Raw genomic sequence first — 13282 nt, 5'->3', positions numbered from 1 at the left:
CTGATTCCCCGCCTCTGTTTCCCCGCCTCTGATTCCCCGCCTCTGATTCCCCATATCTGATTCCCCGCCTCTGATTCCCCAACTCTGATTCCCCGCTTCTGATTCCCCAGCTCTGAATCCCCGCCTCTGATTCCCCGCGTCTGATTCCCTGCCTCTGATTCCCCGCCTCTGATTCCCCAACTCTGATTCCCCACCTCTGATTCCCCAGCTCTGATTCCCCGCCTCAGATTCCCCGCGTCTGATTCCCTGCCTCTGATTCCCCGCCTCTGATTCCCTGCCTCTGATTCCCCATATCTGATTCCCCGCCTCTGATTCCCCAACTCTGATTCCCCGCTTCTGATTCCCCAGCTCTGATTCCCCGCCTCAGATTCCCCGCGTCTGATTCCCTGCCTCTGATTCCCCGCCTCTGATTCCCCATCTGTGATTCACAACCTCTGATGCCCCACCTCTGATTCCCCATATCTGATTCCCCGCCTCTGTTTCCCCGCCTCTGATTCCCCGCCTCTGATTCCCCATATCTGATTCCCCGCCTCTGATTGCCCACCTCTGATTCCCCGCGTCTGATACCCTGCCTCTGATTCCCCGCCTCTGATTCCCCATCTCTGATTCACCACCTCTGATTCCCGGCCTCTGATTCCCCATCTCTGATTCCGCACATCCGATTCCCTGCCTATGATTCCCCACCTCTGATTCCCCGCCTCTGATTCCCCATATCTGATTCCCTGCCTCTGTTTCCCCGCCTCTGATTCCCTACCTCTGTTTCCCCATATCTGATTCCGCGCCTCTGATTCCCCAACTCTAATACCCCGCCTCTGATTCCCCAACTCTGATTCCCCGCCTCTGATTCCCCGCATCTGATTCCCTGCCTCTGATTCCCCGCCTCTGATTCCAGGCCTCTGATTCCCATCATCTGATTCCGGCCTCTGATTCCCGGCCTCTGATTCCCTGCTTCTGATTCTGATTCCCTGCCTCTGATTCCCCATCTCTGATTCCGCACATCTGATTCCCTGCCTCTGATTCCCCACCTCTGATTCCCCATATCTGATTCCCCGCCTCTGTTTCCCCGCCTCTGATTCCCCGCCTCTGTTTCCCAATATCTAAGTCCCCACCTCTGATTCCCCAAATCTGATTCCCCACCTCTGATTCCCCAGCTCTGATTCCCCGCCTCTGATTCCCCGCATCTGATTCCCTGCATCTGATTCCAAGATTCTGATTCCCTGCCTCTGATTCCCAACCTCTGATTCCCCACCTCTGATTCCCCATATCTGATTCCCCGCCTCTGTTTCCCCGCCTCGGATTCCCCGCCTCAGTTTCCCCATATCTGATTCCCGGCCTCTGATTCCCCGCCTCTGATTCCCCGCCTCTGATTCCCTGCCTCTGATTCCCCATCTCCGATTCCCTGCCTCTGATTCCCAACCTCTGATTCCCCACCTCTGATTCCCCATATCTGATTCCCCGCCTCTGTTTCCCCGCCTCTGATTCCCCGCCTCCGATTCCCAACTCTGATTCCCCGCCTCTGATTCCCCAGCTCTGATTCCCCGTGTTTGATTCCCTGCCTCTGATTCCCTGCCCTGATTCCCCATCTCTGTTTCACCGCCTTTGATTCGCCACCTCTGATTCCACATATCTGATTCCCCGCCTCTGTTTCCCCGACTCTGATTCCCTTCCTCTGATTCCCAACCTCTGATTCCACACCTCTGATTCCCCATATCTGATTCCCCGCCTCTATTTCCCCATATCTGAATCCCCGCCTCTGATTCCCCAACTCTGATTCCCCGCCTCTGATTCCCCAGCTCTGATTCCCCGACTCTGATTCCCGGCGTCCGATTCCCTGCCTCTGATTCCCCGCCTCTGATTCCCCATCTCTGATTCCCCGCATCTGATTCCCCGTGTCTGATTCCCTGCCTCTGATTCCCCGCCTCTGATTCCCCGCCTCTGATTCCCTGACACTGAATCCCTGCCCCTGATTCCCCACCTCTGATTCCCCATATCTGATTCCCCGCCTCTGTTTCCCCGCCTCTGATTCCCCGCCTCTGATTCCCCATATCTGATTCCCTGCCTCTGATTCCCCAACTCTGATTCCCCGCCTCTGATTCCCCAGCTCTGAATCCCCGCCTCTGATTCCCCGTGTCTGATTCCCTGCCTCTGATTCCCCGCCTTGATTCCCCACCTCTGATTTCCCATATCTGATTCCCCGCCTCTGTTTCCCCAGCTCTGATTCCCTGCCTCTGATTCCCTGCCCTGATTCCCCATCTCTGTTTCACCGCCTTTGATTCGCCACCTCAGATTCCCCATATCTGATTCCCCGCCTCTGTTTCCCCGCCTCTGATTCCCTGCCTCTGATTCCCAACCTCTGATTCCACACATCTGATTCCCCATATCTGATTCCCCGCCTCTATTTCCCTATATCTGATTCCCCGCCTCTGATTCCCCAACTCTGATTCCCCACCTCTGATTCCCCAGCTCTGATTCCCTGCCTCTGATTCCCCGCCTCTGATTCCAGGCCTCTGATTCCCATCATCTGATTCCGGCCTCTGATTCCCGGCCTCTGATTCCCTGCTTCTGATTCTGATTCCCTGCCTCTGATTCCCCATCTCTGTTTCCGCACATCTGATTCCCTGCCTCTGATTCCCCACCTCTGATTCCCCATATCTGATTCCCCGCCTCTGTTTCCCCGCCTCTGATTCCCCGCCTCTGTTTCCCAATATCTAAGTCCCCACCTCTGATTCCCCAGATCTGATTCCCCACCTCTGATTCCCCAGCTCTGATTCCCCGCCTAGATTCCCCGCATCTGATTCCCTGCATCTGATTCCAAGATTCTGATTCCCTGCCTCTGATTCCCAACATCTGATTCCCCACCTCTGATTCCCCATATCTGATTCCCCGCCTCTGTTTCCCCGCCTCGGATTCCCCGCCTCAGTTTCCCCATATCTGATTCCCGGCCTCTGATTCCCCGCCTCTGATTCCCCGCCTCTGATTCCCTGCCTCTGATTCCCCATCTCCGATTCCCTGCCTCTGATTCCCAACCTCTGATTCCCCACCTCTGATTCCCCATATCTGATTCCCCGCCTCTGTTTCCCCGCCTCTGATTCCCCGCATCTGATTCCCAACTCTGATTCCCCGCCTCTGATTCCCCAGCTCTGATTCCCCGTGTTTGATTCCCTGCCTCTGATTCCCTGCCCTGATTCCCCATCTCTGTTTCACCGCCTTTGATTCGCCACCTCTGATTCCACATATCTGATTCCCCGCCTCTGTTTCCCCGACTCTGATTCCCTTCCTCTGATTCCCAACCTCTGATTCCACACCTCTGATTCCCCATATCTGATTCCCCGCCTCTATTTCCCCATATCTGAATCCCCGCCTCTGATTCCCCAACTCTGATTCCCCGCCTCTGATTCCCCAGCTCTGATTCCCCGACTCTGATTCCCGGCGTCCGATTCCCTGCCTCTGATTCCCCGCCTCTGATTCTCCATCTCTGATTCCCCGCCTCTGATTCCCCGCCTCTGATTCCCTGACACTGAATCCCTGCCCAATGATTCCCCACCTCTGATTCCCCATATCTGATTCCCCACCTCTGTTTCCCCGCCTCTGATTCCCCGCCTCTGATTCCCCATATCTGATTCCCTGCCTCTGATTCCCCAACTCTGATTCCCCGCCTCTGATTCCCCAGCTCTGAATCCCCGCCTCTGATTCCCCGTGTCTGATTCCCTGCCTCTGATTCCCCGCCTTGATTCCCCATCTCTGATTCACAACCTCTGACTCCCCACCTCTGATTCCCTATATTTGATTCCCCGCCTCTGTTTCCCCGCCTCTGATTCCCCGCCTCTGATTCCCCATATCTGATTCCCCGCCTCTGATTCTCCATATCTCATTCCCCGCCTCTGAATCCCCATCTCTGATTCCCGGCCTCTGTTTCCCCATATCTGATTCCCCTCCTCTGATTCCCCAACTCTGATTCCCCGCCTCTGATTCCCCAGCTCTGATTCCCCGCCTTTTATTCCCGGCCTCTGATTCCCTGCCACTGATTCCCCGCCCCTGATTCCCCACCTCTGATTCCCCATATCTGATTCCCCGCCTCTGTTTCCCCAGCTCTGATTCCCCACCTCTGATTCCCCAGCTCTGATTCCCTGCCACTGATTCCCCGCCCCTGATTCCCCACCTCTGATTTCCCATATCTGATTCCCCGCCTCTGTTTCCCCAGCTCTGATTCCCTGCCTCTGATTCCCTGCCCTGATTCCCCATCTCTGTTTCACCGCCTTTGATTCGCCACCTCAGATTCCCCATATCTGATTCCCCGCCTCTGTTTCCCCGCCTCTGATTCCCTGCCTCTGATTCCCAACCTCTGATTCCACACCTCTGATTCCCCATATCTGATTCCCCGCCTCTATTTCCCCATATCTGATTCCCCGCCTCTGATTCCCCAACTCTGATTCCCCACCTCTGATTCCCCAGCTCTGATTCCCCGCCTCTGATTCCCGGCGTCCGATTCCCTGCCTCTGATTCCCCGCCTCTGATTCCCCATCTCTGATTCTCCATATCTGATTCCCCGCCTCTGAATCCCCATTTCTGATTCCCGGACTCTGATTCCCCTCCTCTGATTCCCGGCCTCTTATTCCCAGCATCTGATTCCCCTCCTCTGATTCCCGGCCTCTTATTCCCAGCATCTGATTCCCTGCCTCTGATTCCCCACCTCTGATTCCCCATATCTGATTCCCCGCCTCTGTTTCCCCGCCTCTGATTCCCCGCCTCTGTTTCCCAATATCTAAGTCCCCACCTCTGATTCCCCAAATCTGATTCCCCACCTCTGATTCCCCAGCTCTGATTCCCCGCCTCTGATTCCCCGCATCTGATTCCCTGCATCTGATTCCAAGATTCTGATTCCCTGCCTCTGATTCCCAACCTCTGATTCCCCACCTCTGATTCCCCATATCTGATTCCCCGCCTCTGTTTCCCCGCCTCGGATTCCCCGCCTCAGTTTCCCCATATCTGATTCCCGGCCTCTGATTCCCCGCCTCTGATTCCCCGCCTCTGATTCCCTGCCTCTGATTCCCCATCTCCGATTCCCTGCCTCTGATTCCCAACCTCTGATTCCCCACCTCTGATTCCCCATATCTGATTCCCCGCCTCTGTTTCCCCGCCTCTGATTCCCCGCCTCCGATTCCCAACTCTGATTCCCCGCCTCTGATTCCCCAGCTCTGATTCCCCGTGTTTGATTCCCTGCCTCTGATTCCCTGCCCTGATTCCCCATCTCTGTTTCACCGCCTTTGATTCGCCACCTCTGATTCCACATATCTGATTCCCCGCCTCTGTTTCCCCGACTCTGATTCCCTTCCTCTGATTCCCAACCTCTGATTCCACACCTCTGATTCCCCATATCTGATTCCCCGCCTCTATTTCCCCATATCTGAATCCCCGCCTCTGATTCCCCAACTCTGATTCCCCGCCTCTGATTCCCCAGCTCTGATTCCCCGACTCTGATTCCCGGCGTCCGATTCCCTGCCTCTGATTCCCCGCCTCTGATTCCCCATCTCTGATTCCCCGCCTCTGATTCCCCGTGTCTGATTCCCTGCCTCTGATTCCCCGCCTCTGATTCCCCGCCTCTGATTCCCTGACACTGAATCCCTGCCCCTGATTCCCCACCTCCGATTCCCCATATCTGATTCCCCGCCTCTGTTTCCCCGCCTCTGATTCCCCGCCTCTGATTCCCCATATCTGATTCCCTGCCTCTGATTCCCCAACTCTGATTCCCCGCCTCTGATTCCCCAGCTCTGAATCCCCGCCTCTGATTCCCCGTGTCTGATTCCCTGCCTCTGATTCCCCGCCTTGATTCCCCACCTCTGATTTCCCATATCTGATTCCCCGCCTCTGTTTCCCCAGCTCTGATTCCCTGCCTCTGATTCCCTGCCCTGATTCCCCATCTCTGTTTCACCGCCTTTGATTCGCCACCTCAGATTCCCCATATCTGATTCCCCGCCTCTGTTTCCCCGCCTCTGATTCCCTGCCTCTGATTCCCAACCTCTGATTCCACACATCTGATTCCCCATATCTGATTCCCCGCCTCTATTTCCCCATATCTGATTCCCCGCCTCTGATTCCCCAACTCTGATTCCCCACCTCTGATTCCCCAGCTCTGATTCCCTGCCTCTGATTCCCCGCCTCTGATTCCAGGCCTCTGATTCCCATCATCTGATTCCGGCCTCTGATTCCCGGCCTCTGATTCTCTGCTTCTGATTCTGATTCCCTGCCTCTGATTCCCCATCTCTGATTCCGCACATCTGATTCCCTGCCTCTGATTCCCCACCTCTGATTCCCCATATCTGATTCCCCGCCTCTGTTTCCCCGCCTCTGATTCCCCGCCTCTGTTTCCCAATATCTAAGTCCCCACCTCTGATTCCCCAGATCTGATTCCCCACCTCTGATTCCCCAGCTCTGATTCCCCGCCTCTGATTCCCCGCATCTGATTCCCTGCATCTGATTCCAAGATTCTGATTCCCTGCCTCTGATTCCCAACATCTGATTCCCCACCTCTGATTCCCCATATCTGATTCCCCGCCTCTGTTTCCCCGCCTCGGATTCCCCGCCTCAGTTTCCCCATATCTGATTCCTGGCCTCTGATTCCCCGCCTCTGATTCCCCGCCTCTGATTCCCTGCCTCTGATTCCCCATCTCCGATTCCCTGCCTCTGATTCCCAACCTCTGATTCCCCACCTCTGATTCCCCATATCTGATTCCCCGCCTCTGTTTCCCCGCCTCTGATTTCCCCCCATCTGATTCCCAACTCTGATTCCCCGCCTCTGATTCCCCAGCTCTGATTCCCCGTGTTTGATTCCCTGCCTCTGATTCCCTGCCCTGATTCCCCATCTCTGTTTCACCGCCTTTGATTTGCCACCTCTGATTCCACATATCTGATTCCCCGCCTCTGTTTCCCCGACTCTGATTCCCTTCCTCTGATTCCCAACCTCTGATTCCACACCTCTGATTCCCCATATCTGATTCCCCGCCTCTATTTCCCCATATCTGAATCCCCGCCTCTGATTCCCCAACTCTGATTCCCCGCCTCTGATTCCCCAGCTCTGATTCCCCGACTCTGATTCCCGGCGTCCGATTCCCTGCCTCTGATTCCCCGCCTCTGATTCCCCATCTCTGATTCCCCGCCTCTGATTCCCCGCCTCTGATTCCCTGACACTGAATCCCTGCCCCTGATTCCCCACCTCTGATTCCCCATATCTGATTCCCCGCCTCTGTTTCCCCGCCTCTGATTCCCCGCCTCTGATTCCCCATATCTGATTCCCTGCCTCTGATTCCCCAACTCTGATTCCCCGCCTCTGATTCCCCAGCTCTGAATCCCCGCCTCTGATTCCCCGTGTCTGATTCCCTGCCTCTGATTCCCCGCCTTGATTCCCCATCTCTGATTCACAACCTCTGATTCCCCACCTCTGATTCCCTATATTTGATTCCCCGCCTCTGTTTCCCCGCCTCTGATTCCCCGCCTCTGATTCCCCATATCTGATTCCCCGCCTCTGATTCTCCATATCTCATTCCCCGCCTCTGAATCCCCATCTCTGATTCCCGGCCTCTGTTTCCTCATATCTGATTCCCCTCCTCTGATTCCCCAACTCTGATTCCCCGCCTCTGATTCCCCAGCTCTGATTCCTCGCCTTTTATTCCCGGCCTCTGATTCCCTGCCACTGATTCCCCGCCCCTGATTCCCCACCTCTGATTCCCCATATCTGATTCCCCGCCTCTGTTTCCCCAGCTCTGATTCCCCACCTCTGATTCCCCAGCTCTGATTCCCTGCCACTGATTCCCCGCCCCTGATTCCCCACCTCTGATTTCCCATATCTGATTCCCCGCCTCTGTTTCCCCAGCTCTGATTCCCTGCCTCTGATTCCCTGCCCTGATTCCCCATCTCTGTTTCACCGCCTTTGATTCGCCACCTCAGATTCCCCATATCTGATTCCCCGCCTCTGTTTCCCCGCCTCTGATTCCCTGCCTCTGATTCCCAACCTCTGATTCCACACCTCTGATTCCCCATATCTGATTCCCCGCCTCTATTTCCCCATATCTGATTCCCCGCCTCTGATTCCCCAACTCTGATTCCCCACCTCTGATTCCCCAGCTCTGATTCCCCGCCTCTGATTCCCGGCGTCCGATTCCCTGCCTCTGATTCCCCGCCTCTGATTCCCCATCTCTGATTCTCCATATCTGATTCCCCGCCTCTGAATCCCCATCTCTGATTCCCGGACTCTGATTCCCCTCCTCTGATTCCCGGCCTCTTATTCCCAGCATCTGATTCCCGGCCTCTGATTCCCGGCCTCTGATTCCCCGCTTCTGATTCTGATTCCCTGCCTCTGATTCCCCATCTCTGATTCCGCACATCTGATTCCCCACCTCTGATTCCCCAGCTCTGATTCCCCGCCTCTGATTCCCCGCATCTGATACCCTGCATCTGATTCCAAGCCTCTGATTCCCTGCCTCTGATTCCCAACCTCTGATTCCCCACCTCTGATTCCCCATATCTGATTCCCCGCCTCTGTTTCCCCGCCTCGGATTCCCCGCCTCTGTTTCCCCATATCTGATTCCCTGCCTCTGATTCCCCACCTCTGATTCCCCATATCTGATTCCCTGCCTCTGATTCCCCAACTCTGATTCCCCGCCTCTGATTCCCCACCTCTGAATCCCCGCCTCTGATTCCCCGCGTCTGATTCCCTGCCTCTGAATCCCCGCCTTGATTCCCCATCTCTGATTCACAACCTCTGATTCCCCACCTCTGATTCCCTATATTTGATTCCCCGCCTCTGTTTCCCCGCCTCTGATTCTCCGCCTCTGATTCCCCATATCTGATTCCCCGCCTCTGATTGCCCACCTCTGATTCCCAGCCTCTGATTCGCCAGCTCTGATTCCCCGCCTCTGATTCCCCGCATCTGATTCCCTGCCTCTGATTCCCCGCCTCTGATTCCCCATCTCTGATTCACCGCCTTTGATTCGCCACCTCTGATTCCCCATATCTGATTCCCCACCTCTGTTTCCCCACCTCTGATTCCCCGCCTCTGATTCTCCATATCTCATTCCCCGCCTCTGAATCCCCATCTCTGATTCCCGGACTCTTATTCCCCTCCTCTGATTCCCGGCCTCTTATTCCCAGCATCTGATTCCCGGCCTCTGATTCCCGGCCTCTGATTCCCCGCTTCTGATTCCCTGCCTCTGATTCCCCATCTCTGATTCCGCACATCTGATTCCCTGCCTCTGATTCCCCTCCTCTGATTCCCCATATCTGATTCCCCGCCTCTGTTTCCCCTCCTCTGATTCCCCAACTCTGATTCCCCGCCTCTGATTCCCCAGCTCTGATTCCCCGCCTTTTATTCCCGGCCTCTGATTCCCTGCCACTGATTCCCCGCCCCTGATTCCCCACCTCTGATTCCCCATATCTGATTCCCCGCCTCTGTTTCCCCAGCTCTGATTCCCCACCTCTGATTCCCCAGCTCTGATTCCCTGCCACTGATTCCCCGCCCCTGATTCCCCACCTCTGATTTCCCATATCTGATTCCCCGCCTCTGTTTCCCCAGCTCTGATTCCCTGCCTCTGATTCCCTGCCCTGATTCCCCATCTCTGTTTCACCGCCTTTGATTCGCCACCTCAGATTCCCCATATCTGATTCCCCGCCTCTGTTTCCCCGCCTCTGATTCCCTGCCTCTGATTCCCAACCTCTGATTCCACACCTCTGATTCCCCATATCTGATTCCCCGCCTCTATTTCCCCATATCTGATTCCCCGCCTCTGATTCCCCAACTCTGATTCCCCACCTCTGATTCCCCAGCTCTGATTCCCCGCCTCTGATTCCCGGCGTCCGATTCCCTGCCTCTGATTCCCCGCCTCTGATTCCCCATCTCTGATTCTCCATATCTGATTCCCCGCCTCTGAATCCCCATCTCTGATTCCCGGACTCTGATTCCCCTCCTCTGATTCCCGGCCTCTTATTCCCAGCATCTGATTCCCCTCCTCTGATTCCCGGCCTCTTATTCCCAGCATCTGATTCCCTGCCTCTGATTCCCCACCTCTGATTCCCCATATCTGATTCCCCGCCTCTGTTTCCCCGCCTCTGATTCCCCGCCTCTGTTTCCCAATATCTAAGTCCCCACCTCTGATTCCCCAAATCTGATTCCCCACCTCTGATTCCCCAGCTCTGATTCCCCGCCTCTGATTCCCCGCATCTGATTCCCTGCATCTGATTCCAAGATTCTGATTCCCTGCCTCTGATTCCCAACCTCTGATTCCCCACCTCTGATTCCCCATATCTGATTCCCCGCCTCTGTTTCCCCGCCTCGGATTCCCCGCCTCAGTTTCCCCATATCTGATTCCCGGCCTCTGATTCCCCGCCTCTGATTCCCCGCCTCTGATTCCCTGCCTCTGATTCCCCATCTCCGATTCCCTGCCTCTGATTCCCAACCTCTGATTCCCCACCTCTGATTCCCCATATCTGATTCCCCGCCTCTGTTTCCCCGCCTCTGATTCCCCGCCTCCGATTCCCAACTCTGATTCCCCGCCTCTGATTCCCCAGCTCTGATTCCCCGTGTTTGATTCCCTGCCTCTGATTCCCTGCCCTGATTCCCCATCTCTGTTTCACCGCCTTTGATTCGCCACCTCTGATTCCACATATCTGATTCCCCGCCTCTGTTTCCCGACTCTGATTCCCTTCCTCTGATTCCCAACCTCTGATTCCACACCTCTGATTCCCCATATCTGATTCCCCGCCTCTATTTCCCCATATCTGAATCCCCGCCTCTGATTCCCCAACTCTGATTCCCCGCCTCTGATTCCCCAGCTCTGATTCCCCGACTCTGATTCCCGGCGTCCGATTCCCTGACTCTGATTCCCCGCCTCTGATTCCCCATCTCTGATTCCCCGCCTCTGATTCCCCGTGTCTGATTCCCTGCCTCTGATTCCCCGCCTCTGATTCCCCGCCTCTGATTCCCTGACACTGAATCCCTGCCCCTGATTCCCCACCTCTGATTCCCCATATCTGATTCCCCGCCTCTGTTTCCCCGCCTCTGATTCCCCGCCTCTGATTCCCCATATCTGATTCCCTGCCTCTGATTCCCCAACTCTGATTCCCCGCCTCTGATTCCCCAGCTCTGAATCCCCGCCTCTGATTCCCCGTGTCTGATTCCCTGCCTCTGATTCCCCGCCTTGATTCCCCACCTCTGATTTCCCATATCTGATTCCCCGCCTCTGTTTCCCCAGCTCTGATTCCCTGCCTCTGATTCCCTGCCCTGATTCCCCATCTCTGTTTCACCGCCTTTGATTCGCCACCTCAGATTCCCCATATCTGAATCCCCGCCTCTGTTTCCCCGCCTCTGATTCCCTGCCTCTGATTCCCAACCTCTGATTCCACACATCTGATTCCCCATATCTGATTCCCCGCCTCTATTTCCCCATATCTGATTCCCCGCCTCTGATTCCCCAACTCTGATTCCCCACCTCTGATTCCCCAGCTCTGATTCCCTGCCTCTGATTCCCCGCCTCTGATTCCAGGCCTCTGATTCCCATCATCTGATTCCGGCCTCTGATTCCCGGCCTCTGATTCCCTGCTTCTGATTCTGATTCCCTGCCTCTGATTCCCCATCTCTGATTCCGCACATCTGATTCCCTGCCTCTGATTCCCCACCTCTGATTCCCCATATCTGATTCCCCGCCTCTGTTTCCCCGCCTCTGATTCCCCGCCTCTGTTTCCCAATATCTAAGTCCCCACCTCTGATTCCCCAGATCTGATTCCCCACCTCTGATTCCCCAGCTCTGATTCCCCGCCTCTGATTCCCCGCATCTGATTCCCTGCATCTGATTCCAAGATTCTGATTCCCTGCCTCTGATTCCCAACATCTGATTCCCCACCGCTGATTCCCCATATCTGATTCCCCGCCTCTGTTTCCCCGCCTCGGATTCCCCGCCTCAGTTTCCCCATATCTGATTCCCGGCCTCTGATTCCCCGCCTCTGATTCCCCGCCTCTGATTCCCTGCCTCTGATTCCCCATCTCCGATTCCCTGCCTCTGATTCCCAACCTCTGATTCCCCACCTCTGATTCCCCATATCTGATTCCCCGCCTCTGTTTCCCCGCCTCTGATTCCCCGCATCTGATTCCCAACTCTGATTCCCCGCCTCTGATTCCCCAGCTCTGATTCCCCGTGTTTGATTCCCTGCCTCTGATTCCCTGCCCTGATTCCCCATCTCTGTTTCACCGCCTTTGATTTGCCACCTCTGATTCCACATATCTGATTCCCCGCCTCTGTTTCCCCGACTCTGATTCCCTTCCTCTGATTCCCAACCTCTGATTCCACACCTCTGATTCCCCATATCTGATTCCCCGCCTCTATTTCCCCATATCTGAATCCCCGCCTCTGATTCCCCAACTCTGATTCCCCGCCTCTGATTCCCCAGCTCTGATTCCCCGACTCTGATTCCCGGCGTCCGATTCCCTGCCTCTGATTCCCCGCCTCTGATTCCCCATCTCTGATTCCCCGCCTCTGATTCCCCGCCTCTGATTCCCTGACACTGAATCCCTGCCCCTGATTCCCCACCTCTGATTCCCCATATCTGATTCCCCGCCTCTGTTTCCCCGCCTCTGATTCCCCGCCTCTGATTCCCCATATCTGATTCCCTGCCTCTGATTCCCCAACTCTGATTCCCCGCCTCTGATTCCCCAGCTCTGAATCCCCGCCTCTGATTCCCCGTGTCTGATTCCCTGCCTCTGATTCCCCGCCTTGATTCCCCATCTCTGATTCACAACCTCTGATTCCCCACCTCTGATTCACTATATTTGATTCCCCGCCTCTGTTTCCCCGCCTCTGATTCCCCGCCTCTGATTCCCCATATCTGATTCCCCGCCGATGATTCTCCATATCTCATTCCCCGCCTCTGAATCCCCATCTCTGATTCCCGGCCTCTGTTTCCCCATATCTGATTCCCCTCCTCTGATTCCCCAACTCTGATTCCCCGCCTCTGATTCCCCAGCTCTGATTCCCCGCCTTTTATTCCCGGCCTCTGATTCCCTGCCACTGATTCCCCGCCCCTGATTCCCCACCTCTGATTCCCCATATCTGATTCCCCGCCTCTGTTTCCCCAGCTCTGATTCCCCACCTCTGATTCCCCAGCTCTGATTCCCTGCCACTGATTCCCCGCCCCTGATTCCCCACCTCTGATTTCCCATATCTGATTCCCCGCCTCTGTTTCCCCAGCTCTGATTCCCTGCCTCTGATTCCCTGCCCTGATTCCCCATCTCTGTTTCACC

Source organism: Narcine bancroftii, chromosome 8, assembly GCF_036971445.1.
Source record: "Narcine bancroftii isolate sNarBan1 chromosome 8, sNarBan1.hap1, whole genome shotgun sequence".
Classification (NCBI taxonomy): domain Eukaryota; kingdom Metazoa; phylum Chordata; class Chondrichthyes; order Torpediniformes; family Narcinidae; genus Narcine; species Narcine bancroftii.
Note: the sequence above shows the minus strand (reverse complement) of the source record.